General features: G+C 38.2%; 1 protein-coding gene across 3 annotated transcripts in view; it reads right to left on the bottom strand.

Annotated features, from left to right (window-relative positions):
• Positions 1–26,925, bottom strand: part of LOC106800156 (neuroligin-4, X-linked) — a 295,700-nt gene that overhangs the window by 244,903 nt on the left and 23,872 nt on the right. For all 3 annotated transcript variants that reach the window (XM_087426647.1, XM_087426649.1, XM_087426648.1), the window contains exons 2-3: positions 18,881–19,049; positions 16,869–16,955 (exon numbers count right to left, since the gene is read on the bottom strand). The gene's annotated coding sequence lies outside the window, so the exon portion shown is untranslated. The remainder of the gene's footprint in view (positions 1–16,868; positions 16,956–18,880; positions 19,050–26,925) is intronic.

The following is a 26,925-nucleotide window of genomic DNA, read 5'->3' as shown; positions in this document are numbered from 1 at the left end:
CCATGCCTGTCTCAAGAGGCAAACACTTTTACGTCTCTTAGCTTTTCCCCTCAAAATATGGTCCATCATGGTTCTAAATGATATTTTATGCTACTTTTTCTTAATGTACTATTTTTAGATATTATCTAGAAATTATCTGTGGGCAATCACCACATTATTGGCCTCTTCCCTCCTCTTCCCAATATAGTTACAACACTATTTGGTTACATCACTCTTCAGTGTTAACTTTACCGTAACTGTGCAATTAATGGTCACTCCTGAACCAAGCTTTGTACTCTAAGATGTAAAATCTCCTTTCTTGAATAACGTGTTTTATCTGGAGGCAATAATGGTCTCAGATTTTCATTTTCACTCTTACTATTGTTCAATTTTTCTAAGTGCTCTCACAGAACTAAAGCCCATCTCAAGTACTATTTCCTTAGGGTCAAATGCCTCATTTCTTTTTATTTTATTTGTTTTGTTCTTTGACGTGTCTCTCTAGCATCCTTTCTGCCCCAGTATGCTCCCAGCATCATCTAGGGACCAAGTCCTTCGGCTATCTTCCGGTGAGTCTATTGCTTCTTGGAAATCATGTCTTTCCGTTCATTATTTATTCTGCTATTTGAAGAAACACATAATCACACAGCTTTCTGAGAAAGGGTGCACAAAAGGTAAATGTTTGGAGACCCTGTGTGAATGGAAAGTTCTTTACTCTGACTTCCCACTGATAGTGTGTCTCAGAATAGAGTTCTATGTGGTCAATCAGCTGTTCTTAGAATTGTGGAAATTTTTCTGTCTTGCAACCTGTGGTAAAGACTTTGAAGGGCCCCATGGCATTCTAACTCTTGATTGTTTATGGGTTATTCTCTTTTTGTCTTTGCCCCTCCAACCACTCTGAGGATCCCAAGCTCTTAGGATCTTCTCTATGTAGCTGCTCTTCTGAAATTTCATAACCGTGTGCATGGGACTGAGTTTCATTTTATTCAAGTGCTAAGCATCCAATGTGCCATGTTAGCCTGGAAACTTAGATCTTTCAATGCTGGGAAAAAATTAAAATTATTTATAAGTCATTTCTGTCTCTTATTCTATGTCATCCTTTTCTCTAACCACTGTTTGGACAATTAATTCCTAAACTGAGTCTCAATTTTCTTTCTTCCCTTTTCTTTTTTCCATCTCTCTCTCTCATCAGGCTTTATCCACAGGAAATATCCTCATACTTATTTTCCAATCCAATTTTTAAAAACGTGGCTATTATGTTACTTTTTGATAGGATTCCCATTTTTTTTAAAGGATCAGTGTTTTGGCGTATCTCCTACAAGTTACAGATTAGAGATTTTTTTTTCCATGTTTTCTAGTTAGTGCCATATATGTTTCCTCCAGATAACCTTTTGTCTATCACTTGGTTTTTTAGACTTTCTTATCGGTGGCTTCCCTAGAATATGTAGGATGTAAGGCTGTCTTTTCTTATTTGAGAATAAGCTCCGTACAGGTAGGCAGGGGTCCTCAGCAAGTAGACTTTTGTAAGTGAAAAACAATGTACTTAAATGGCCCTCAAATGCCATTTATGGAATTCTTTTCACTGCCAGTTCAGTTTCCAAACCTGTTTGTACAAGTCCGATGGCTTTCAACTTGGGAGGAGGAGGGGGAAAGGAGGAGCTAACCTGCCATCTGTAGGCAAAATGTATGTAATACCCTAGTTTTTCAGTCTGAGCATTCAATCCTCACTCCACTAATCCTCAAGTTGCTGGGTCCTTCTCTCCTGGGTTAAATTCCTCCAAAATAAACTTCTTCTATTTGCTGGGGAGTAGGGGGCAATACTTTGCCACATGGGATGAAAACCTATAGTCTAACAGAAGTTCGATTGAGCTTAGAGTTTTGAAAGAGGTAAAAACATAAATGCATGTGTTCAATCCAGCCTAGATAAACGGAAACATCAAATTCTCCACCATCAAGGAAAGAATTTATTTTTCTTACTCTGAGAAAAATAGCAGTACATGTAATACAAGCACCTGCATTAAGAGATAAGTTATGGAGAGAAATGATAAGGTAGTGTAAAATTACATAGTATTATATACCACCTTGAAGTAAGGAAAATGCTCTCTATGAAATATAATTCATTATGTTGAATTAAATGCTTTCCAAAGTCATTTAATAAATAGCCTGATCAAATATTTTTCATGTACTATTTTATTGTTTCCTCTCACATATCAAATTACAAAACATTTAGTTTTGTTTTTTTCATTTTTATCTGGCAAAGATGCATCTGACACACTGGATTAAAAAATTTTAAAATAAGTAAGAAACAGGACTAAAAGTGGGAACTTATATAGAAAAATAAGATGGAACCAGGAGTGAAGGTGAATATATGGGATGCATGAGAAAATATATTTGCCAACATTAAGCACTAAACTTTCCTCAATTAACTTTCTCACTTTCTTCCATCTTTGTTATCCAGTCTATTCAAGATCACAAGCTGTGTCTCTTCTGTCTATCAAATTTCTAAAGGGCTCATAATAGTCATTAGTGTTTCTACTTTGGCCAGGTGTCTTTAATCTAAAATTGAGTAAGAATCTCATTTCTACCTTTAAAGAATAGAACATCCAATGGAACTGACTGTTTTCAGGTCTCCCAACAGACTCTAATTAAAGTCAATGAATATGTTAATACAAAGTCTACATACTTTTTGATTCCAACTCTATGACATTCTGCAAAGCGCAAAATCTGAAGAAAGTAATACACTAGCTGGGTTGATTCAACTAAAAGTATGCTGTCCCCAAAATTCAATGCAAGAAGAGTAAACATTGCCACCATAGTCTTTGGCATTTTCCCACCCACAACCATCAACTTGAGACGGTGGCAAAACTGAAGTTAACCCTGGTTGGGAAAGCAGCATATATATTAAGTTACACTGCTTCTCCTCCTTCATTTCCACAGGGTGAGAGACACAAAGATGACTTTGAAAAGTATAAAAGAGAAACTATTAAATATAGTTGCCTATCGAAGCAGAAGAATGCATATGGCTATTTTGCAACAATGCTAGACATATTTATTCAGAATTACAGACATTCTCATGCCCTTTAGTCTTTTATACAAAATATATCAGCAATATATGACAATTTCTATACCCTTAGATTTGCAAACGAAAACTCAATAGCTTATCTAAACGGTACTGTGGGATTAACTTTCCAATTTTAGGATTAGATATACAGAAAATTAAATCTCCTATATCTTCCCCAGAAGAGAAGCTTATGCAGTGAAAGGTTGCAAAGACGTGGAAAACATTTACATTTAGAGAAAAGAAGGGAGATGGGAGCAATGATATATTAAATTTGTCTAGTTCTTTAAGCTTCCAAAGGTAGAGATTTGCTCTTCAGGCATGTGTGTTTCGTGAATATTGATGTCAATAAGTTTCTATTCCCTCCTATACCATCCACACCCAAAGAACTGATGTCAGTTGGCTGGTCTGCAGAGAAGTGGGCATTTCCATGTGCCTCCTCCTCTTTGTTTGTTTTCTATGCTGGAAACGCTATCCTAAAAATAGGTCTGATTAATCTCTTTGGCAAACACAGTGCCACTGTCTTTGGAAGAATAATTTTGCTAAGTGTGTTCTCATTCCCAATGCACATAACAGTTTTGGAATTCAAGAAAAAAAGTAGGTTCTTCTCTCTTACTGGATGTGATAAATAACGTATATGCTCAGCAATTGCACTCCTTGGTATTTACCCCAAAGAGTTGAAAACTTTCCATCCACACAGAAACCTGCACATGGATGTTTATAGCAGATTTGTTCATCATTATGAAAAGTCGGAAGCAACCAAGATGTCCTATAGTACGTGAGTGGATAAATAACCTGTTACACTCAGACAATGGGATATTATTATTCAGTGCTAAAAAGAAATGAGCTATCAAGCCACGAAAAGACATGGAGGAACCCGAAATGGACATTACTAAGTGAAAGAAGCCAGTCTGAAAAGGCTACGGTACCGTATGATTCCAACTCTATCACCTTCTACAAAGGGCAAAACCTGAAGAAAGTAAAAAGATCAGTGGTTGCCAGGAGTTGAGAGGGGAAGGAGGGATGAATAAGCAGACTACAGAGGAAATTGAGGGCCGTGAAAATGTTCTGTATGATACTACAATGGTGGATACAAGTCGTTACACATTTATCCAAACCCATAGCAAGTACAACACTGAGAGTGAAGCCCAATGCAAACTATGGACTTTGGCAGATTATGATGTGTCAATGTAGATTCATCCTTGGTAATGAACGTACCCTCTGGTGGGGAATGTTGATAATGGGGGAGGCTACGCATGTGTAGGGACAAGGAGTATATGGGAACTCTCTGTATCTTCCTCTCAATTTTGCTGTGAACCTAAAATTGCTCTAAAAAAATAAAGCCTTCATTTAAGAAAAGTATCATATAATTACAGACTTTTTTAAAATAAACAAAGTATTTATGTCCCCCAGAAACCAGCATTATTTTGGAGGCATTAATTACATGCCAAAAGAGTTCCCAAGTTGAACACATGGTTTTCTCACTTACTCCACAAAGCCATCCCATGAGAGTAACGCCACTCCACCCATTTTTCAGAGAAGAAAATGGATAGTCTAAGAAGTTGAGACCTGTCCAAGGAGACAATATTCACACCATTTTCTTTTTCTAAATCCTGTGCTTTTAACCACTAAGATATAAAGTCTTTCCAGTATTACACTATACTGTGTAGTGCAGCTGAAATGATTAAACAATATAATCCCTCAGTGTTAATTGAGCTTTAAATTTTCTGGTGCCTCTGAGCACCCTTTTAAGTTAAAGGATATTTGGCAGCATTAATGTAAAGAGGCCACTGACTTTAAATGAATCCCTCTGTAACTTAATTGTGTTCTTAAAATACATCAGCAAAATTGAATGTTTTAAATGAAAGTCACAATTTTCAAAACAAAAGGTATTACTGAGAAAGTTTCCATTCACTTTGCAGAAATATTATATAAAAAAGTACCCCAGAGGGGAAAGGAGGACAGAGGAGGACGAAAGGGGAGATTAGGAACATGTGAGTGATGATGGGCTGTAATTTGTCTTTGGGTGGTGAACATGATGTAATCTATACAGAAATCGAAATATAATGATGTACACCTGAAATTTATATAATGTTGTAAACCAGTGTTACTGTAATGATAATAAATAAGTAAATAAGTTTTTAAAAATTTATACAACCAATAAACTCATTTCTGACGCCACGGTCAAAGTGTTTGCAAAGCTGAAAAGAGGGGATTCCTAGTAAATCCTGAGTTGGGATAACCATTAGAGGTCTTTTTCTCCTGATAATTCATGGAAAATTTCTGTCACCTAGGGAAAAAAGAGAACCCTCTAAATTCAGATTTTGAGGAAGTTGGTGCCTGCTCTTTTCACACACAAAAAATCTATCATTCCAAAATTGTTCAAATTGGCTTGATATTTTGGTACAATGTTTCACTGCCCATGTTAATTTCACATTGTTTTTCCCTCCTATTTCTAATCCCTTGCCTTGTACCTGTTCCTTCACAGTGAAGGCCAATAGGCACCTACTGATTTTGGATTCACAAGTATCTAAGGTAAATATCTGCCCCTCCCCCCCTGGACCAGTGCAAACCCCCACAACATGGCATTCCTGGCTTCACCGTGTCAGTGCCAACTTTTGCAAGGCTCCATCACTCAGCCACACTACAACCCTGAGTAAGATATTTAACATTCAGTGTTCAGTTTCCTCAGCTGTCAAGTGAAGATAGTAATTGTGTGGTAGGCAGAATAATGATCTCCCAAAGATGGCCATGTGTTAATCCCCAGAACCTGTGAATATGTTACTTTATATGGAACAGGAGACTAAAGGTTGCAGATGGAATTACAGATGCTAATCAGCTGACCTTGAGATGGGGAGATGATCTGAGATTATGCAAGTGGACCCAATGGAATCACATGGGTCCTTATGAGTGAAAGAAGGAGACAGAAGAGAAGGAACCAGAGAGATAGTACCATGAGAAGGACTCAAACCACTGGCTTTGAAAATAGAGGAAGAGGGCCATGAGCCAAGGACAGCAGGTAACCTCTGAAATCTGGAAGAGGCAAAGAAACAGATTCTTCCCTAGAATCTGAGCTGGAATGCAGAATGGCTGACACATTGATTTTAGCCCATTGAGACTCGTTTTGGGCTCCTGAACTCCAGAGCTGCAAGATCATAAATTTATGTTGTCTTAAGCAACTGAGTTTGTTGTAATTTGTTGCAACAGCATAAGAAACTAATACTAATGGTCACTACTGCGTAGAGTGGTTGAGATGATTGAGTTAGCATATAAAAAGCACTTGGAACAGGTCCCAGCACAGATGAAAAGCTATATAATTGTCAGTCTATGTTATGACTGATAACCCAAAGAGATAATGCTGAATTCATGACGCATAATGCTAGAGCAGCAAAGTGAAAAGGGAAATAATGATGTTTTGGGGCACATATCTCCCCTTACGTTATGGATTTAAACAATATCCTATTCCATCTATCACTGGGTTGATTACGCAAGCATTATAATATATCTAGATATGTGTTTATTTCCTATATAGGATGGTCAAGATTTATTTATAATTCTAGTCCATTGTCAAATAACAGCAGACTACTCACACAGAATCATGTCCTTTGAACACAAAAAATTGCTTATTGATAGTAAGAGCTCTAGAACTTTCTAAAGAACATCAGGAGGCACCTTAAAGTTCATACACCCAGCAACTGAAAAGTGGGAGGATGATTGGGGTTGATAGAATTCAGATGATTTCATGGAGCGAGCAGGTCTTAGCTTTCTCCTTATGTGTTTTCAAATATTACTATGGCTTCCATGACCGCCTGAGACAAAATGTAGATGCCAATCTTTTGGTCACACAAACGTAGAAAACTGGTGGCTCCAAAAACAATGGCTTGGGTACAGATGAGGATATACAACCAGAATTCTATGTTGAAAAACATCATAAGAAGGGTGGTTAGCCCATATTGATTATATGACATAATTTAGCACAATCAAATGCTATTTTATCCATTAAGTTCTGATACTTGACTAAAAACTACAATGTGTTTTATTGTGAGTAGAAATGGATCATATCTGCATTAATATATTGATTTTGTCACTCTGAACTCCTCGTGGGAAGGCATCATCTCTTATGATCCTTTTGTACACAATGGATGAGACAATCACTGAACAAGATCCCACAGTGATTTTTCTGGCAACCATTTCACTCCCTTACACTTCAGTTTCTATTCCTGGAAAATGGACCAGATATGTCTGCCTAACTCGTTGGCAGAATCAAACATAACCAAGAATATGAAGGGAAGTTTGACTTCTACAAAGCAACAAATGCACGTATCGTTATTCTAGTAGGCACTGATTATTTCATTTATTTAAAATAAAGTATTGTCACGCACTGACGGCCTCCATCATAACCATTGTCCAAATCATTCAATGTCAAGTGTTGAGCTGAAAAGAGCATGAGAAAAATACCTCTTTCACTGACTTATCCTAAAAACGAGTAAAGTACAGAAATTCTAAGCATGTATTGACCTTCTTAGTTTTGTGTGTGTGTGTATGCTGAGATAGTTCACATAACTCATCACAGAGGAAACTTAAATTCCCTGGTACTGGCAAAGATACAACATCAACTCAACTCTCAAAAGTCCTGAGCTAAGAAAGCTCCTTTACACTAATACTAAAAAACACCAAACCACTGCTTATGGCATGACAAGTAAAAAAAAAAGGCATATTTTTTTCACAAAGATTACAAAACATTAATATAGCCAACGGTAAAGGATAAGGCTCAGGTCATGTCATCTTAACATCATCATTATTCCAGACACATAGGACTGGAGTATCCTAAGTGTCAATCATTTCCTGTGAGTGTCAAGGACATTGAGTAAGTCATTTACTAAAAAAAAAAATAATAGTAGGCTAAAATTTAGAATACTGCCACTTACATATTTCTTCAGCATTCTTAAGAGGAGAGAAACCTAGATGTCAGAATTTCATGGTGTGCATGTGGGATGCCTTGGTCTGATACCTGGGTGGGCATTTGCTGACTTTGATGTCCCAATGTGATCACTGTTGGGTTGATACCAAACTGTAGGGCTGTCATTGATTTCAGTTTTCTTTAGTTTTGAACACTTGCCACCTGAAGTTCAACCTTTCAGGTCCACCAGTTGGAGGGAGCAAGTGCTTCTCTCGACAAAAGGGCAATTCCAAATCACAGGCACACCACCAAAGTTCAGGTTCTAGTTGTGTGCAAAAAGAACATGGAGGAGGAGGTGGCTTATTCCTCGCTTACAAGGCTGTGATGTGGGGTCTCTTATCCCTTCCTCCTATCTAAAGACAATTCCTTCTAACTCCTCTTCATCCAAGAGTTATGATGCTGAAGACAAGGACAATGATTATCTTTCTAGAGTGTGTAGGAAGTGATTGATGAGTTAATGTCCTGTCACTAAGATCCCTTCAAGTTTTCAGTAAATTTACCTCATTTCATCTTACAAAAACGAATGCGTAGCTTCAGGAAATATCTTCGGCTTAGAAGCCTTTAAAACAAGAAAGCTATGAGAGAACAAAAGTACCAAGTGCATTTCCACATGAGAGAGCCCTAAACTAAATCTTCCTTTATGAAACTAGGCCAAAATACAAATTAAGATTAAAGTGTCCAAATGTAATGTTAGATGTGTCAGTTTATTGTGGATAAAGAAAAACTGAATACATTTGTTTATTGTTTACAAACACAGAAATTAGCAGAACTGTGTTAAGAAAAAAAAATCTTTGGCTATGCCATTCCTCAAAAAAAAAAAAAAAAATGAGATCAGAGTTGCTATCAACTTCAGTTAAGCCATTCCATTCTCCACATGACCTTCAGAAGGTCTAAATTGCTGACAACATTTTTTCTTAATGTTCGCTTTCATTTCTTGGCGTTATTTTGAAAACTCGACTCTTTAATAACTTCCCTGGAGCAGAGTCATATCCACCACAGAAGATTATCAGTTCGTTTCCACTATGCTGTCCTACATTTGTCTTTAAGTAAAGGGAAGGTAAAGCATTCTTGGAAGAAAACGATATTGCATTAGGAGGCACCAATATTTTGTTTCTCTCCCTCCAGGCGACAGCAAGGATAACTCTCTATGCTCAGGATGGAACTTAATTTTCACCCTTCTTTGGTGCATCAACTGCTCTCGGGAACGTTAGGATGGGCTCCTGTAGCATCATTCAGGTCATCTGGAACACTTGCCCTCTTTTGACAACTGTGTGTGGATGTTAATAAATTTTAGTAGACGGTACAAAGAACCCTCAAGCATTTCACGACTTTTTCAGTAATCTATTACAATTTATCTAAACAGACAGATACACATGCTATGAAACTAATACAAATACATTTATAAGAGATTGACTACAAATAGTGAAATCATCTCTAAGCAGAGTCTTAATCACTACTATTTTATTATAATATGAGTTCCATAAATAATTTTTGACTGTGTGAGGGCACTGCATCAGATGGGGTGGTGGTTACACTAATATAAAATATTTCCCACACTCAAGGGGTTTTAATCTGGGAAAGAAGTCAGACATTTAAATCAACAGGTGGGAGAATGGTTACAACGGAGGTGCCCTCTTCCATAACTGATTACAGAGGAGAAGGAAGGCTTCCCTGGGAATTGACATTCAGGTGATGTGGAGTCCTAAGGCTGAACTGGATTTTTTCAGCTGAGGGAGGAGAGGAGGGCAACATTGCAAGAGACAAGGAGGTCTGAAACTGAACGCTGCTGGTTCTGGAAGGTTCTGAATGGTTCAACATGCCTGGGACTGAGGATACGTGGAGGGATGTCAGAAATAGTGTAGAGTAAGGAGCCCGAGGCCAAATCATCAAAGCCATTCCAGTGGCCCCAAGTCTTTGTTCACATAAGGGAGGATCTTCCATACACACCCTCCAACAAGTACAGGGGGTGAGATTCCAAAGGGAGAGAGAGCAGGGAAGAAGGAAGGGGCGTGGGGAAGAATGGAAGTGAAGAGGACTCTGGGAAGGAGACTGAGAAGCAGCCGCCAGGGAGGCAATGAGAAACAAGACTGTTGTCAAAGAGATGGAGGAGAGCATTCCAAGGAAGGGTCAGATGTCATAGGGGTCATTGAAGATGACAGCTGAGATGCATCTATTGGTTCTCATAATCACAAGATCATAGCACACTAACTGTGATAGGCTGAATAATGCCCCCCAAAGTCATCCACTTCTGAATCCCCAGATTCCCTGTGAATATATAACCTTCATGGCAAAGGGACTTTGCAGAAGTGAATAAATTAAGGGTCTTGAGATGGGGAGACGATCCTGGATTACTTGGGTGAGCCCAATGGAATTACTAGGGTCCTTAAAAGAAGGAGGCAGGGGTCAGAGTCAGAGAAGGAGATGTGACAAGGGAAGCAGAGAGAAAAGGAGATGTGATGTGGGACCACGTGCCAAGAAATGCTGGCAGCCTCTAGAAACTAGAAAAGGCAAGGAAATTGATTCTCCTCTAGATCTTCCAGAAGGAACCATCCCTGCTGACACTTTGGTTTTCATCTCATAAGACTCATTTCACACATCTGACCTCCAGAACTGTATTTATTAACCTATGCTGTTCAAACCATTAAGTTTGTGATCATTTGTGACAGCAGCAATAGGAAATTAATAACACTGAGGAAAGAGGGAAAAGTGAGGAAATGAATTGTAACTACTCCTTCCAGAAGACTGGCTAAGAAATAAAGAGCAGACATGGGCTTCGAGCTGCAGGAGGCTGCCTTTCAGATGTAAAAGACTGGCATCGCATTTCCAAATACAGGGAGCCCTAAGAAAGAAATCGATTTGGAAGATTCTCAACAAGCAGCTAGCAGAAAGCATTTGTGAGAAAGCTTATGCTATTAGACCTAGAGTTTGCTTTCTAAGCCCTGAAAAGTCAAATCATTTTGAAATTTCTTTGCAAAGCAGTTTAGCCATTTCAATACAAAAGAGAAGTATTCCAATTTCTCCTTAAGACATAAGATCAGTTAATTGATCTTCAACTACACAAAAACAAGACGGCAGACATCACCGTTGAAAATGGATTCACATGCTGGCTGTGCGCTTTGAAAGGCAATGAAATTAAATTGACTTTATCCTTAAATCAGTCCAATTCTGGTCAGATATTCCGGAATCCGAACTCATTCGGTGCTATTTTACTTCTTTTAGAAAATAAAAAATAGTTGATGCTACATCATTTCAGAGACCAGTTCTAAGACTTAACCACAGAAATGGTCATCTTAAAATACTTAAGAAAAAGTTAAGTGCTGGTAAAACACGTGATTACACTTTAAGTAAAATGTTTCAACTATAATCTGCTTCCAAGCATAAACTAATAAATGAAACTTATTCAACTTTCAGCTCCAGTTCCCCTCATTAATTGATTTTTGAGCAAGTATTTGGTTTAAATATTTTTTTAAAAATACAACTTGATCTCTTATCAACACAATTAAATTAGTTCAGATTTTTAATTAACTAATGGTTATAAAAGGCTAAATGCAAATACCAATAATAAAAGAGACCAAAAGAACACCTGTTGTGAAATTTAAAATCTGTACCTGACATATTTTCCATTTTAAAGTTTACCTTCATTATGAATCTGCAAGTGCTGAGAGGTAAGAAGTTAATGAGGGCACGGATCCTGGACGTAGAGTGCTCTTCATTCAACTGACGTCATTTGCTTATTACCTTGCCAGCTGTTATTCGTTAACCTTCTTCCCAGAACAGCATAATTTGAACAAGCCAATCAATTACCATTAAAAGGACAAGTGAAAGACTAAGCATTCCCCAAGGAAGGCTTAAATTTTCTGAGTAATTGAAAAGAAAATATAGCAGCTAAAATCGTAGTCCATTTAGAAGGCTTAATTACAGATAAGTCAATGCTAAATAATTTATATTCTTCTGTGCATATATATGAGACCAGAACAAATAATGGGGGGGGGGGGAATCTCTGAATGGACACTCCATTGCTTCCAAGTTGCTATTATCTATAGAAAAATGCCATAAGACACTGCATTTATTTTCTTCCTCACCCAGAGTCACAAAATTTCAAGGAAGAAAATAATACCTATCCATCGTTGGGTGAAAATAAAATGTTTGGTTCACTGAAACATAACAAATATGGACCAAAAGAACTTTATTTTCTCCATCTAATGTTAAAGCATCACTGAAGGATTATCTGCACAATGGGAAAGAACCACCTCCACTTAGAGGTTGGTCACCTCTGGACCAATACGCAGGGAAGCTTCAGGCGCAGAATAGCGCCTTCCCAGAGTTGGACAAAGCTGACACTTCCCAGGCTCATTCCCCTCACTTCTCAGCTGATGGGACAGAAAGAGGTAAGAGGACAAGTCCAACCTTACTTGCCCACTTGGGCTACTTAGCCAGGACTAGACTTAAGGGCTACTGGTTTCCAGGCGGTGCCTGGTTCACTGCCTGTCAAACTACTGTGTTGTGCATGTTGGCCTGCATTCACCCAACATTTATGCAGAATCTTCTACATGGAAGAAGATCTTCCATGGAAAGATTGGAATCTTCAATCTTTCATCTGGAAAGATTGAAATTTCTCTACGTAAATTTCCAACCACATACAAAGAAGGATGCTGTAAAGGTTCACGTACGGGAATGATGAGCAGTGTTCCAGTTCAGTGCAGTAACAATTTTCACTCAGACTGTGTTACATTCTGCCTCACTGAAGCCCTAAGTGTCACATTCTCCATTGTCCCCATGTCATGCTTAAATACATTAATATTTAGGAACACAACTGAAAATCATGTTTCAGCAGTCTCCATGGATAGGGAAAGAAGTAAGGCATATTAAAGGAAGATTTTTAGGCAAAAGAGCCTTATTCATCTAGCACTGAAATATATTATGTTAATATTTACTACGGGTCCACAGCACGCCAAGTGTGACATCCAGCAACCTGCCAGAGAAAGACAAAACAACTCCATTCCCCATTGATATTAATTATCCACTTCAAGGAAGCGTGCTGGGTCAGAATTACCTTGCGCTCAAATTCTCACACGCACAAAAAATGGAATCAATGAACTCCCTGGTTTTAACTGTATAAAATGCGCTTCATTAAAAAGTTTAGTGAAGCAGACTAAAAATCACCATAATTGCTTGTGCTTAATCAAGTGTTCCCTTCTTCTAGATTGTGGAACAAATGGACTGGGGCTTGGCAAAACTGGTCAAGATGGTTCTCCGTGGTCAATCTGCTTAATTATGAACGTTTGCCCTTACAATCAGAGAGCGATCGGAATCCATCACTGGAAGAGCTAGAGAGGACCCACGCTAATTGGAGTGTGTCAGCTGCACCACATTTGTTTTGTTGTTGATGGACATGGAATTTCTCCCTGGTGCATGTACATTTCACATGTAAAATTCCAGGGTGGTCCCAGACCCCATTGATGCACATTACAAATGCCAGGTTACAAATACATGCTCTATGTTTAAGAGATTATAGAGAATGCATTAATAGAATTTCTAGTATGAAAGCATCTATCTATATTATTAATAATTTGTTATATATTGATATTCATTACCAATTTATGGATCCAAGACATTCATCGTGAACTGTCCTCCCAAGCCCCAAAGAATCACACCATTCCCTAAAGTATGGATTGGCAAACTCGTTGTAAAGGGTCAAATAATAAATATTTTAGACTTTGTAGGCCATGCGGTCTCTGGTGCAACCATTCAACTCTGGCACTGTGGTGTAAAAGAGCCATAGACAAAAATGTGAATAGAAGGGCGTGACTGTGTTCCAATAAAATTTTATATAAAGGGGTGACTTGCCCACGGGCCACAGCAGGTTCTCCTTACACTAGGATATGTATCATTTGGTCATTTACTCCAAGTTGAGTTTACTTATGTCCTCCAGAGATCAAACAAATCCTCATACATAAATAACTTATAAATAATGTAAGATGATCTATTTAACTAGTTATACTTGCCCTTTTTTCCACTCTGAAATACATCCTTTTGGCAGAAAAGGAGCAATAAACCAGGAAAAAATAGGCAGTCTATTTTCCCAAATATTATGGATATGAGAAACAGTTGAAAGGAAAAGGACTGAGGAGGTCCAAGAACAAATTGTTTATATTATTATTATATATTATATTTATATTATTTATTATTATATTTATATATTTTTGTACTATTATATTTGTCTATATCCCAGTTGCTCTATCAAATTGATTAACATACCTGTGTGTCCCTCTAAATCAAAAAATGTTTAATAAAAGATTCTTTCAGATAATGTATTCAGAACTGTGTAGACTATAAACATATTATTTCAATGTTCAAATTTATTAGCCCTTAGGATAACCCTGATCATCAGGATCTTCAACATACTAACAAATTCAGTTTCATATAATACTGAACATCCTAATTCCTGGTTCACCCCTTGATCCCTTCACTTAGAAATGAAAGTTGTGGTTTCAGGAGTGCCATGAAAGGAAGTTTTCTTGGTTGTCAGTTTTGAATTGAGCTAAGCCATCCTTGGAATAAAATAAAGAAATTTCTAACATCGGTTCACCAAAACCATCCCAGACAACCATGAAAATCCATTGCAAAGAATTTCCTTTAACAGGAGTCACAAAACCAGAAAGTGTTCAGTAAACATTGTATAGAAAACTTGGTTAAACTGGCATAAGTTGAAATTTCCAAGTATTAAATAGGCTTAAAGAATTATTTGCACTTCCTAGACAGCTAGTTTTCTTCATTTAGAATCACAGATTCTTCATAGTGAAAAGGGAATTAATGCATACCTCTCTATTCCTTAAATATATCAGGAGCCTGATCATGGAAAACTAGCTACTTCACAGCAGACCTAGACTACCACATAGATGCCCTCATTCAGAGGTCCATGTATTTTTCCACCAAACCCTGCACCCCTCATAAATGACTACGACTCTAATTAAAGAGTCACAATGCTTTTAGTTCTCATTCAGGATCTTAAGAATGCTGGGCAAGGCAAACTCTTTTGTCATTGGTTTTGCATCCAGCCAAGACATCCTTGGGATACAATATAGGAAGCTGCAACATAGAATCACCACTCCTCAATGGCCACCCCAAACTGTCACTCCAAAGCATTCCCCTTATTGGGGAGGTGGTTAGGCACTCTTGCAGAAATTTTCTGATACTGTCCAGTGGTTTCAAATGTAGACTGAACTTCAGTGCATATGGTAAAACAATAAGCCTTTCCAGATTCAAAAGTTCTCAATTTTCTTCCTCTGATTGTGCACTTTATATAATGTTCCCTTTGGGTTTCATAATGTGAGCTGTCTTATTATGAGCTGTGACTCTACAGCTCTGAGCCTGATGCCAGACCTATTACTACCGCTTCTCCTTGGAGCTAGGACAGTCTGATTATATTAAAGTGAGTGCTCTTTGCACTGCGGCTACTGAAATGATTACAAGCCAGGCTGCATCGGGTGGCTGTTCCAAAGGCAGCTTGCGAGAGAAGGAAGATGAATCTTTTCGAGACTCCATGCCTCGGTTATATGTTAATGCTCCTCCAGATTGAAAAAGGAAAATGAAAATGAAAACAGACAACTGTTGTGCAATTCAGAAGGCGAAGGGATTTCCATAATGTGTTGCTATCAGTTATTTAGCTGTGTATCCTGATGAGAAATGTGTGTGTGCATCGAATACCTTTGATAAAATAGATAAAGGTATACAAGATAAAAATAGCAAACAGTTGATCATCCACTTTCTTGACTATGATCATCTTCCAAGTTTGCATGTTAAAAGGACGACAGTATTAGTCTTTCTTTATTAATTACAAATTATCTTTGGAAAAAAAACTAGCATTTTTTGGTGGAAGGATATATGCAGAGGAGTCTAAAAATCAAGTTTGTTGGAAACGCATTCAATAAAGGACATGACCTTGACAACCTTCTAGAATCCAGGAAATCTACAGAAGTTTGATACAAAGTAAAGATATGGAAATTATGTGGTCAGCTGTAAAGAGATGCTCAAAAGCCATTTGTGGTCAACATTTTGACAAATGTTGGGAAGCTACAGCACTCAACGTGATAAGAAAATTGGTAAATAACTTGTATTTAAGTAATATAATCATAAAGACTGCCTCAGCAGAGCCTGAATTGACAGCTGAGCCATAAAAACACATAACCATTTACTTGAAACGTATTAAAGCACATCTTTTCTGAAATTTAAGTATGGGGGGAAGGGTCCAGATTGTGAATTATGAATTATCTTCATTAACATGTACTCGCAACCATAAATCATAAAATATTCTACCCATTTCCCATTCCTTGGGATCTGTTCTATTACCGGTTTCCAGGTAGAGAGAAGGATCCAATGGTCTCAGTGGACCCTCAGCCTGCACTAGAAGCATGCATCTAACATTTTGGATCCCACTCTACAGGGGCTACAAACATAGAGGGTAAAACGGAATGCTGGAGCCATTCAAATGTTCCGATAGCTTGAGATGTTTAATCTAGAACAGAGTGGTCTTCCAGTGACCAGTGGGTCCAAGGTACATTTCAGAGGGGTTTACACAAGGTGAGTCAGATAGTTCTCTCATTTGTGTATGTCTAATTTATGAGATGGACTCCGCATTGTGGCTATTTGGAGGAATAAATCATTATTATGAAATCCTAAATTTCCAACGCACGCCATTATGTGCGCTTGACACCACTGGTTGGTACTTTTGTCAATTTCAAGTAGATTTTAAAAAAGGAAAACTATTTTCACCACCAGAGTAATTGGAAAGCACTTCTTGATTTGATTTGACCAGGCCGTAAATGCATCAATAAAATAAGTCAGCAGAGGTCAATGATTATTCTTAATACTTACCATTACATTGTCCTTCTAAGAAGATGCCTTTAAAAATGCCTCCATGGAAATCTACTTGATTTCTTTTCCATCTCAGCACATTTTTTCCTATTAAAATAAAATAGAGAGAGAGAGACATATTGCTCCATTCAGTAAAAGCGATGGCGCTATTACTTCAAACCAATGTTACATTCCTTATAAGCTTTCTTTTGGCTCGTTACAAGAACTAGCTGGTAGAGGCATAAAGTAATTCTTAACTGGTTCCCTAATAATTCAAGCAACTAACCAAGAGAAGACACCTACACAGGCATGACTAAACATTGATTCTATAACCAACCATTTTAGTTCATGTGCAGTTTGATAATTCAGAATAAATGGAGACAAGTTTGAGGTTACCAATGGACATCTCATCTGCATTAATCTGGACACCATTAAATTTCTGTTGAAGATAGTCATCAGTTTAGTGCATGTCTACGTTAGATCTAGCTTCTTTAAATTAAGAATTTTAAATCCTTGCAAAATTTAATTTGTGAAAAGAGCCAATCAACAATTTAGAAATCATTTATTTCCAAGAACTAATCCTCAGCCTGCAGAGACTTTTTCCCCCTATAGCAGTGGGTAAGAATGGACAAGATCCAGCCATGCCCTGTTCTCTTGGCTCTATGATGACAAAGTTAGTCTCTATCAGATCAGTAATCATCCTAAGATCATTTGGCAATTTTCTTGTCATCTCACCATGGAATCGTCTCTTTAAAGGATGACTCTCACGCTACACTGCTCCTTGTACGTACCCGTGAGGATCCTAACAAGCAAGTGAGTACTTGAGACATTTGACAGAATACCCACATGTCTGACACTCACCATTTTACATCGCTAGGGAGGGTAGTAAGTGGAAAAAGAGGATAAATCATTTAATGCACTTCTCTGGTGACTTCAACTCTTGAAGAATATTGCTACTAAGTAGATAAGGTCTTTGGGTTTCATAGTTAACGAACAGTACATTACTAAATGTTTTTTGTTTATTCTTAAAGGATAACCCTTCATGTGTGAACGCACAACAGAACACTCTTCCAGACTGCTTTTTGTAACAGAAACCCTCAAACACCAAAGAGTCAGAGAAAGGCAGTGGCTCTCTACTACACTGGTATGTTACACCATTTTGGTGCTAAATGTTGATATCAAGGAAAAATGCAGATTCTCAACACTCCTTCCTTTAAATATCACTTCTTTATTTTTCTATGCTACATTTGTTCTCTGCTACGTGATTCATCATGGGCATGATGTACTAAGCCTTACTTCATGTATTTGAAGCTAAATTATGAGATATAGTCATGGCTAAAAAGATATTTCAAAGGTTAAAGAATAAATTCTCTAGACTAAAATACTTCCTTATTTTACTATTAAATTTGGACTGGATGATCTATTACAGAAGGCCTTAACACAGATATATATGACTACAAATAGCTGATTATTTTGAAATTAATATGAAATTACATTTTATAATCTAAGTTTTCACATAAAAACTATACCCTACTATTTACATATCATTTGTAAAGACTTATACTACACTTAATATGTATTGATTTATATATAAAAGAATCTTTTAAAAACATATATGACCTGTGATGATAGATTTTACATAGTCAAGGTGGATTAACCAGGGAAAGGTACTAATTAAACCAATATTGGGCCGGCTCCGTGGCTTAGCGGTTAAGTGCGTGCGCTCTGATGCTGGCGGCCCGGGTTCGGATCCCGGGCACGCCCCAAGGCACCACTTCTCCGTCCAACGCGAGGCCGAGTCCCACGTACAGCAACTAGAAGGATGTGAACCTACGACATACAACTATCTACTGGGGCTTTGGGGGGAAAAAATGAATAAATAAAAAAAAAATCTTAAACCAATATTTATGAATTACTAATATATTAGCGATATTGTAATTCACTAATATATTAGTGAATGTTACCATAAAATTATTACATCACTTTAATAGAATCTTAGCATACAGAGAATACATTAGTCAAAGCATACAGACCTTTTGAGGAATATCAGATGTGGAAGCTAAGAATGATATATTCCACACTACGATAATGTTTCAAGTAAGCCTCTCCATATAATTTCATCTTTACAACTGAAGGTTTTAGAGTTCATAGAGATGTTCATAGCCATTCCAATTTGCCCTGGGTTGAAAGTCAAACGGATACCTAGAACATAAGGTACAAGGATATAAATATTTTCACAGAAGATGGCACTGATGTGCCTCTGATTTTTCAATATGGTACTAATATGATTTTATTCCTTTGTACATAAATAATCTCCAATAAATATCATCTAGCAATTCTAAGTTATTTCATTTCACAAGGGTTTGTTGAGCACAGCCCACGAATGAGTTATGAGGACATAAAAGGAATTCCAAAGACGAATGTGACACAATCTCTGCCCTCAAAGCTTGTGGTTTTGTGGGGGAGAGCATCATCAAAGCAAATAGTTATTTGTAATTGCACAAGATTCTGTACCAGTGATAAAGGAATAGAGTGCTATGTCTTAAGAGATGGCATTGAAGATGACCTTGACAGAGGAGGGAGAGAAGGGCCATATCTGTCAGAGTATAGCCTATGGAAAGCATGAGGTAGAAGCTACATCAGATCCTCCAGCATCCTGAAGAAGTCCATGCCATGATTATAACTAAGGGTTCCCAAGACTTTGACATCACTCATTACTAATGTTTGCATGCAGACTTGTGCAAACATATACAAAAACAGGGCAATAAAAACCTATTTTTAAAACCTAAACATATTTCAGAGGTATTTTAAAATTAAAAAAAAACAAAAAACCTAAGATCATCCATCATGTATTTAATTTTCCTTTGAGTCACAGAGACCTGCTCAGTTTCTAAAAGAAAAATGAGAAGAACAAGTTTAATTTTGTTTTTCTTGAGTAGCTAAAAAAAAAAAGTCATGCTCAGGTGAGAAAAGAACTTATGTCTAGGTTTCAGTGGAGTCATCCTAGATATTTCTAGATGTGTATTTAAATGTTAAAATTAACATAAATGACTTTAATTTGCACCCTAATTTATCTAACCCAAATTTTATCTTCTACCTCCCAAATAGAACAATTTTCTAGACTACATTCATTTTTTATAGGATGCATATTTAATAAAACATTTGTTTCTGTCTTTGATTTGCTCCTAACATTTTTATTCAATGTTCAAATACATAATTTTTAGCATTATGAAAGTCAAGAAAAAAGAACAAAGAGAAAAATTTCAGTTTAGAATTTAAAAAGAGTAAGTTAGAATATATATAAACAATTTTACACAATTGAATTCCTCCCTGAATCATCCCATGGTTCTGATAAACTCTGAAGAAATTCATTTCTTGTCTACACTGCTAATTTTGACCCAAATCTTCACAACAAAACTAAAAGTACATAGAATCATCCATCTAGCTAACAGTGAAAATAAACAGTGCCGCACAGCAGATCTATAGCTTTAATGTAAGACTTTAAATAATTAAACTCCAAAATCCTTAGCCTTCCTAAAATTTATTGCTCTCAATTCTCTAGGCATGGACTAGAAAGGAAAATTTGACAAAGTTTTTCTATGACTTCTTTAAAAAAATACAGAAAAAAATTATAAAAGCTCTAGGGACACGAATACTTGCAAGGAAGATTTTAGAAGATAAATAGGCATTTAGAAATAAATCACATAAGTATATTGAATGATCCATATGTTTTCAGTAAATCATGCTAGTTTATGAATACCAAACTGAACAATCAAGGAAGACTCATCTTTCTTTAAGTGAAAGAGAAATTTCCTCCTACAAGTAATTGGTTAAATGATCAAAGATGTTCTTCTCTCAGAGTCTCTCTAGTTTGTCTACATGTCTAAGAAAACTGATGGCTAGCTTCTTAACGCTTATCATTAACATGCAACATTCAATTTTTTCATTCATTCAATGAGTATCTACAGAGTATGTTACAACTACAGTGATGTGTCACTTAACGACAGGGATACATTCTGAGAAATGCATCGTTATGCGATTTTGTAGTTGTGCAAACATCATAGAGTGTACTTACACAAATCTAGGTGGTATAGCCTACTATACACCTAGGTTATAGGGTACCAATCTTACAGGACCACCGTCGTATATGCGGTCCGTCGTTGACCAAAACGTCATGATGTGGTACATCATGGGAAGGCAGGAAAACATTAAAATACACACACACATAAGTAAACAAAGAATAAAAATGCTTTCCAATTTGGGTGAGCACTGAGAAGGAAGTAAGCAGTGGACTAGATATGAAAACAATAGAGTGTGCAACCCACTTTAAGTAGGAAGAGGGCAGGATATGCAGGCAGGGGAAGCAGCACATGCAAATGTCCTAATTTGGTACATGCTTAGTTAGATTACAAAACCAAAAGACAACTGGTACACCAGCAGCGCAGTAATGAAAGCAGCTGTGGAATGGAGTTGGGGAGGTGGGCAGGAGGCTCATTGTGTAAAGCCAAACAGGTCAGTAAAAGGAATTTGGGGTTTATCAAAGTGTAATATGAAGCCATCCTTTGTAAAATACTTCAGACTGAGAAGAAGGAACATAAGGTCAAAGATAAATAATATGAAGAGCCTGCCTTTAATACTTATGATGTGTCCATATTTTAAGGTACTTTACATGCATAATTAACTTATTTATTTTGCAAACATCTCTAGAGGTAGGTACTCTCTTTCTAACTCTCTTAAAGATGAGAAAACTGAAACATGAAAAAGCAACTACTAAAATTCACACAGTTAGGAAGTTTTAGGTGGCCTTGCTCTTCTGGTGGAAATTGAAGAGTACCAAGGAGGAGTGCCGACAGTGCATGTCAAACTTAGGAAGGTGGTGAGTGGAACGGAATCTTAGCCCCACGTAATGGATAAAGAATGGATGTGTGTGAAATAATAGAAAATATATACATTGGTCTCTGCCCAGAGTTCCTGGCCAGAGATCCCAAAACTCTTGTAATTTCCTAAGTGATAAGAGCACTAGAAGTATCTTTTGTTCTGATGTTTGGTCTTTGATTCTGGTTCCTAACACCCAGCTCCTAAATCCCTTGGAATTTCCTGGGTGATAAGAGTGTCTTTTGTTCTAATGAGATGACTCTTGGGGGCTCCTGGATAGCTTCATAATGGGGGCTGGTCACCAGAAAGACCAAGCCATGGTGAGAATGTGGAACTTTCAGCCCCACCTCCCATCCTCTGGAAAGGGGAGAGGGGCTGGAGGTTGAGTCAATGATTGGTCATGCCTGCATGATGAAGCTTCCATAAAAATCCCAAAAGTACAGGGTTCAGGGAGCTTCTGGGTTGGCAAACACATCCAGGTGCCGGGAGGGTGGTGCACTCCAGCTCCTTGAGGACAGAGGCTTCTGCTCTCAGGACCCTCCCAGACCTTGCCCTCTGTATCTCTTCTCCTGGCTGTTCATGTGTATCCTTTATCATATCCTTTATTATAAAATAAACTGGAAAACATTAAATAAATGTTTCCCCAAGTTCTATGAGCTGTTCTAGCAAATGATGAAATCTAAGGAGTGGGTGGTGGGAATCTCCAATTTGCAGCCAAGTCTGAGAGAATTTGTGGGTAAGCAGGGGACCTACTGCTTGAAACTGGCATCTGAAGTTGGGGGGCAGTCTTGTGAGAATGACTCCTTAACCTGTGGGGTCTGTGCTAACTCCAGTTAATGTCAGGTTGAATTGAACTGTAGGACACCCAGCTGGTGTCACAGAGAACAGCTTCATGTGGGGGACACCCCCACACATCTGGTGTCAGGAGGTATTGTTGACCGTGTGAGTAAAGGAGAAACACAAGATTGTTTTTTCCCAAATGATATGGGAGAAGGGAATACAATAGTGGGGTTGAAGGAGAGCCTGAGAAGAATGACAGAGCAAGAAACCAAGGAACAAGAGCAATTGAATCCCAGTAATGCTCAGTTTGGACGGAACATGAAGTACCCAGGGAGGAGAAGTGATGTCTAAAATTGTGAAGATGCGGGTGCGGCAGGTGATGGAGGACTGTGGATGCTCACTGATGGTTTTTGGATGGGATAGTCATCTTATGCAATCTATTATTTAGGAAGATGGAGCAGGAATATTTTTCAAAATAGACTGGAGAGTGTGAAAGGCCATAAACAAGATATCATTAAAATAGTAAAAATAAAACATAAAGCAAGAAGATGCCCAAGGAAAGTGGAAATGTATCACAGTCGGAGAAATAACAAGACCTGGAAATCGATTTACACTGGGGACACTGAAGAGAGGGGATTCAAAGTGCAAGATGCGGGGCTGAGTGAAGATGCCGTTCATGGGAAAACAGAATGCAGAGAACAGAGCAAGCTTGGCAAGAAAAAGGATGGGCCAGTTTTGGGCACACTGAAGCTGAGTTTTTGGCAGATCACACAAGCAAAGCTGTCCAAAAGGCAACTGTAAGGGCGGGATGGAGCTTGAGAGAGAAGTCAGCGCAGGAACTAGTGACAAGTGGGTCTCCTGGGTGGAAGTGGTGGTTAAACCACATGTAGGTGCAAAGCTATTTGGGTTAGCGTGGAAGCATGAGAAGTGGCCTGAGGCTGGAATTTAGGAAGCAACTGTAACAGAAGAGGCGGGATGAGCAGAGAGTCAGAAAAGTTAAAGGAATACAAAGGCAGTAGAGGAGAACCAGAGAGTGGAGGGTTTTGAAATTCAAGGAAGGATAAAGTCCCACAAAGGTGGGGCAGTGAACATGTCAGAGTCTATGGAGAAACTGCAAAGAGAATGTGGGCTCTGTTGAAGGGTCAGCCGCTCCAGTGGTCAGCTGTGCAACCAGTGGGATCAAGGAGTGCTGTCGGGAAAGAAAGCAGAAGAGATGTGAGAGTAAAGAAAGAAATATTTCTTGGCTATTGTGAATAATGCTGCAATGAACATAGGAATGCATAAATCTCTTTGAATTGTCAAGTGTCCATCAATGGATGAATGGATAGAGAAGGTGTGGTGTATATATATACAATGGAATACTACTCAGCTATTAAAAAAAGACAAAATTGTGCCATTTGCAACAACATGGATAGAACTTGAGGGTAGTATGCTAAGTGAAATAAGTCAGACAGAGACAGACAAACACTGTATGATTTCACTCAAACGTGGAAGATAAACAAACATATAGATAAGGAGAACAGATTAGTGGATACCAGAGGGAAAGCAGGTGGGGGGAGGATGAAAGGAGTAAAAGGGCACATATGTATGGTGATGGATGGAAACTAGACTATTGGTGGTGAATATGATGCAGTCTATATGGAAACTGAAATATAATAATGTACAGCTGAAATTTACAGTTATAAGCCAATATGACCTCAATAAAATTTAAAAAAAGAAAGAAATGTTTCTTATTAAGGGTTCCTTCTCTTAAAGTACTATGTGTCAGGATATAAATAGATTTTTGGAAAGATGATTACAATGTTTGAGAAGGTCTTGATAACGAATATGTCAGACTAGTTTTAGAAAGAAAAACACAATAACAAGATACTATGGAGGATTGAAAAATAATAATCTTTTAAAGTCCATCAATTTCCTTATAATCACCAAAAAATAATATGTTCCCTGTCAGTCTCATAGATTTCTGCAGCATATGGCAATGATGACCTGCCCACCCAACTTCTGAACCCTCTCTCTTCCCCTATTTAAACTACCTAAAATATTACCCCAACCTCTGATAGCTACTTCATTGTTTTGTTCTCTATCCAATAGGTCTCCAGGTGCCATCAATGCCAACTCTCCAGGGCATCTCGGGAATGTCATGCCTTCTCCATTTCTTTAGTCTCTACCACCACGAGATCTCAATTTACACTATTAGTCTCACGTCTTCAATCTCTGCCTCCACTTCTGCTGGCCTCCATCATATTCACCACCATCAAATTGACATTCTATAAATGATTCAGTTCTGCAAAAGCTCTAACATGTCTCCTCCAGAGCCTACAGAATAACATCTATTGGCTTTACCGTTGGATTGGGTTCCACCACCCAAAATGCTGATTTCAATTTAATCATCCACACTCAACAGCCTGCACTTGAAATAACACTCAACCCACCAGTTCACTCAACACTTGAGGCACCCATGTATTCACTCACTCTCCCCTTTGCCCTTCTGACACAATCCTATCCATCATCTAAGACACAGATCACAACCCACCTCCTTTGGAAAAGCTGCTGTGATAGTCCATCATCCAAGATGGCACCTAATGGTCTGTACCTGCCCATATTAACATCCTCCTGCCATCCCCTTCCCAGTTGTACCAGGTTTGGACTGTGTGACCAATAGCAGGCAGCAGAAGTGAAGATGTGTCACCTTCAGGATCAAGGTATGAAAGAATGTGGTTTTCATCTTAGGATCCCTCTCATCCTGTCTCTCTGTCTCTCCTCAGTCACTCTTGGTAATGCCAGCTGCCAATATTGTGTGACTGGCCCTAAGGAGAGGCTCCTGTGGCAAACATGGAACTGAATCTCCATGTTATCGGCCACATAAGTGACATTCTCTCGCACCTTCATAATACTGCAACCCCAGTCTACAACTGGACTACAGCATCACGAGAGACCCTGAGCCAGAACCATCGAGCTAAGTGGTTCTTGAATTCCTGACTTACAGAAAATGTATGAGATAATAAATATTTGCAGTTTTAAGCCACATTTTAGGGTAATTTTTTATGCAGTGATAGACAAATAATGAACGGTCCCAAGGGACACAAGCGGAAACTAAGATTCCACATTCCCAAGGTCTGTGTTTTTACCCCCCTTAAGGAATGCATGATGGGCGTGCCTTGTAGTACAGGAATTTCACTGATCATTTTGTCTTCTCTACTGGGACTGTGATCTTGCTGGGATCGGGGGTGAATCTTATATATGTTTCTATATCCTGTGGTATCTAGCACAGTCTTCTCAAAATAAGACGTGAATACATGGTTATCAAGTGAATGAACGAATGATGCTCTGTTTATAGTTTCTCAGTCTCTGAAGGAAGAATAGCTCCTTGTAGCCTGGAATTACCAGACTTTGGTTTAAGATAGCATGTGCCCTTGGATCCCTGAAATGGGAAGCAATCTGCTGCCTTCAAGTTACTCTAGTGTTTTGAATTATGAGCCAAGCATTTGGAGGCCACAGAGGAATAAATAACGTCTAGCATATCAATGAGTTTTTATGGTGGTTATTATTAATCTTTACATTCCTCACAGTCCATATCACATGGTAGATGCCCAATAAATATGCGTTGGCTTGAACTGACCAGGAACCTGAAAACATAGAGATAACCTGTAAATCAGTTGAGCAGAAATGAATGCCGAAAGCAAACGATGTGACCCAGAGGTACTAAAGCCACCTTGTAAACAGGAAAGACCAAAATAGGATGTGGAATACAAAAACTAAACAGGTTGTTTGTGGAAATAGAACCCGAAAAGGGTGGAATGCAGTGGTTCTCAGACTGTGACCCCTAGATCAAGGGCAGCAAATTCAGGTGGGAAAGTATTGAGTTCCATCTTGGATCTACCGACTTGGAAACTCAAATGGGTAGAGCCCAGTGGTCTGTGTTGAACAAGCCCTCAGGAGACTCTGAGGCTCAAGTTTCAGAAACACTGTACTAGATGGTCTGCTTCAAAAATAATAAATACTTAGGATATCGTGTCTCCTTCCAGGAATAATCTTCCCAATAGTATTATTCTGAGAAGGTCGCTAATAAAATGGATGGGAATTTAGCCCCAATCCACTGGATGAAGCAATGAGGCAAACCAACAGAGCAGAAATCAACTCTTTCATTAATTCACATCACTTAGGTTTTTGCAGCACCAGCACCGAACTCCATACTTTTCAGTCCTCAATCCTTTCTCCCATCATTTCTTTAGGTTGTTTCAACTCCCTCCCAATTTGCAGGTCTCACTTTCTTTGGAGGACTTCCTATTAACCTGACCTGAGGAAGCATCCCCTATTAGGAACCCTTACATCCTCCCAATCTCATATATGTGGATGGTGCCACCGTTATTAAAGTAATGATGGTCACATGCATTTATGTCATCGTATGAGAAGTACCTCCCTC

This window comes from Ceratotherium simum, chromosome X (assembly GCF_057802395.1).
Source record: "Ceratotherium simum simum isolate JZ-2026a chromosome X, ASM5780239v1, whole genome shotgun sequence".
In the NCBI taxonomy this organism is placed as follows: domain Eukaryota; kingdom Metazoa; phylum Chordata; class Mammalia; order Perissodactyla; family Rhinocerotidae; genus Ceratotherium; species Ceratotherium simum.
This window is presented reverse-complemented; position numbering and strand designations above follow the sequence as displayed.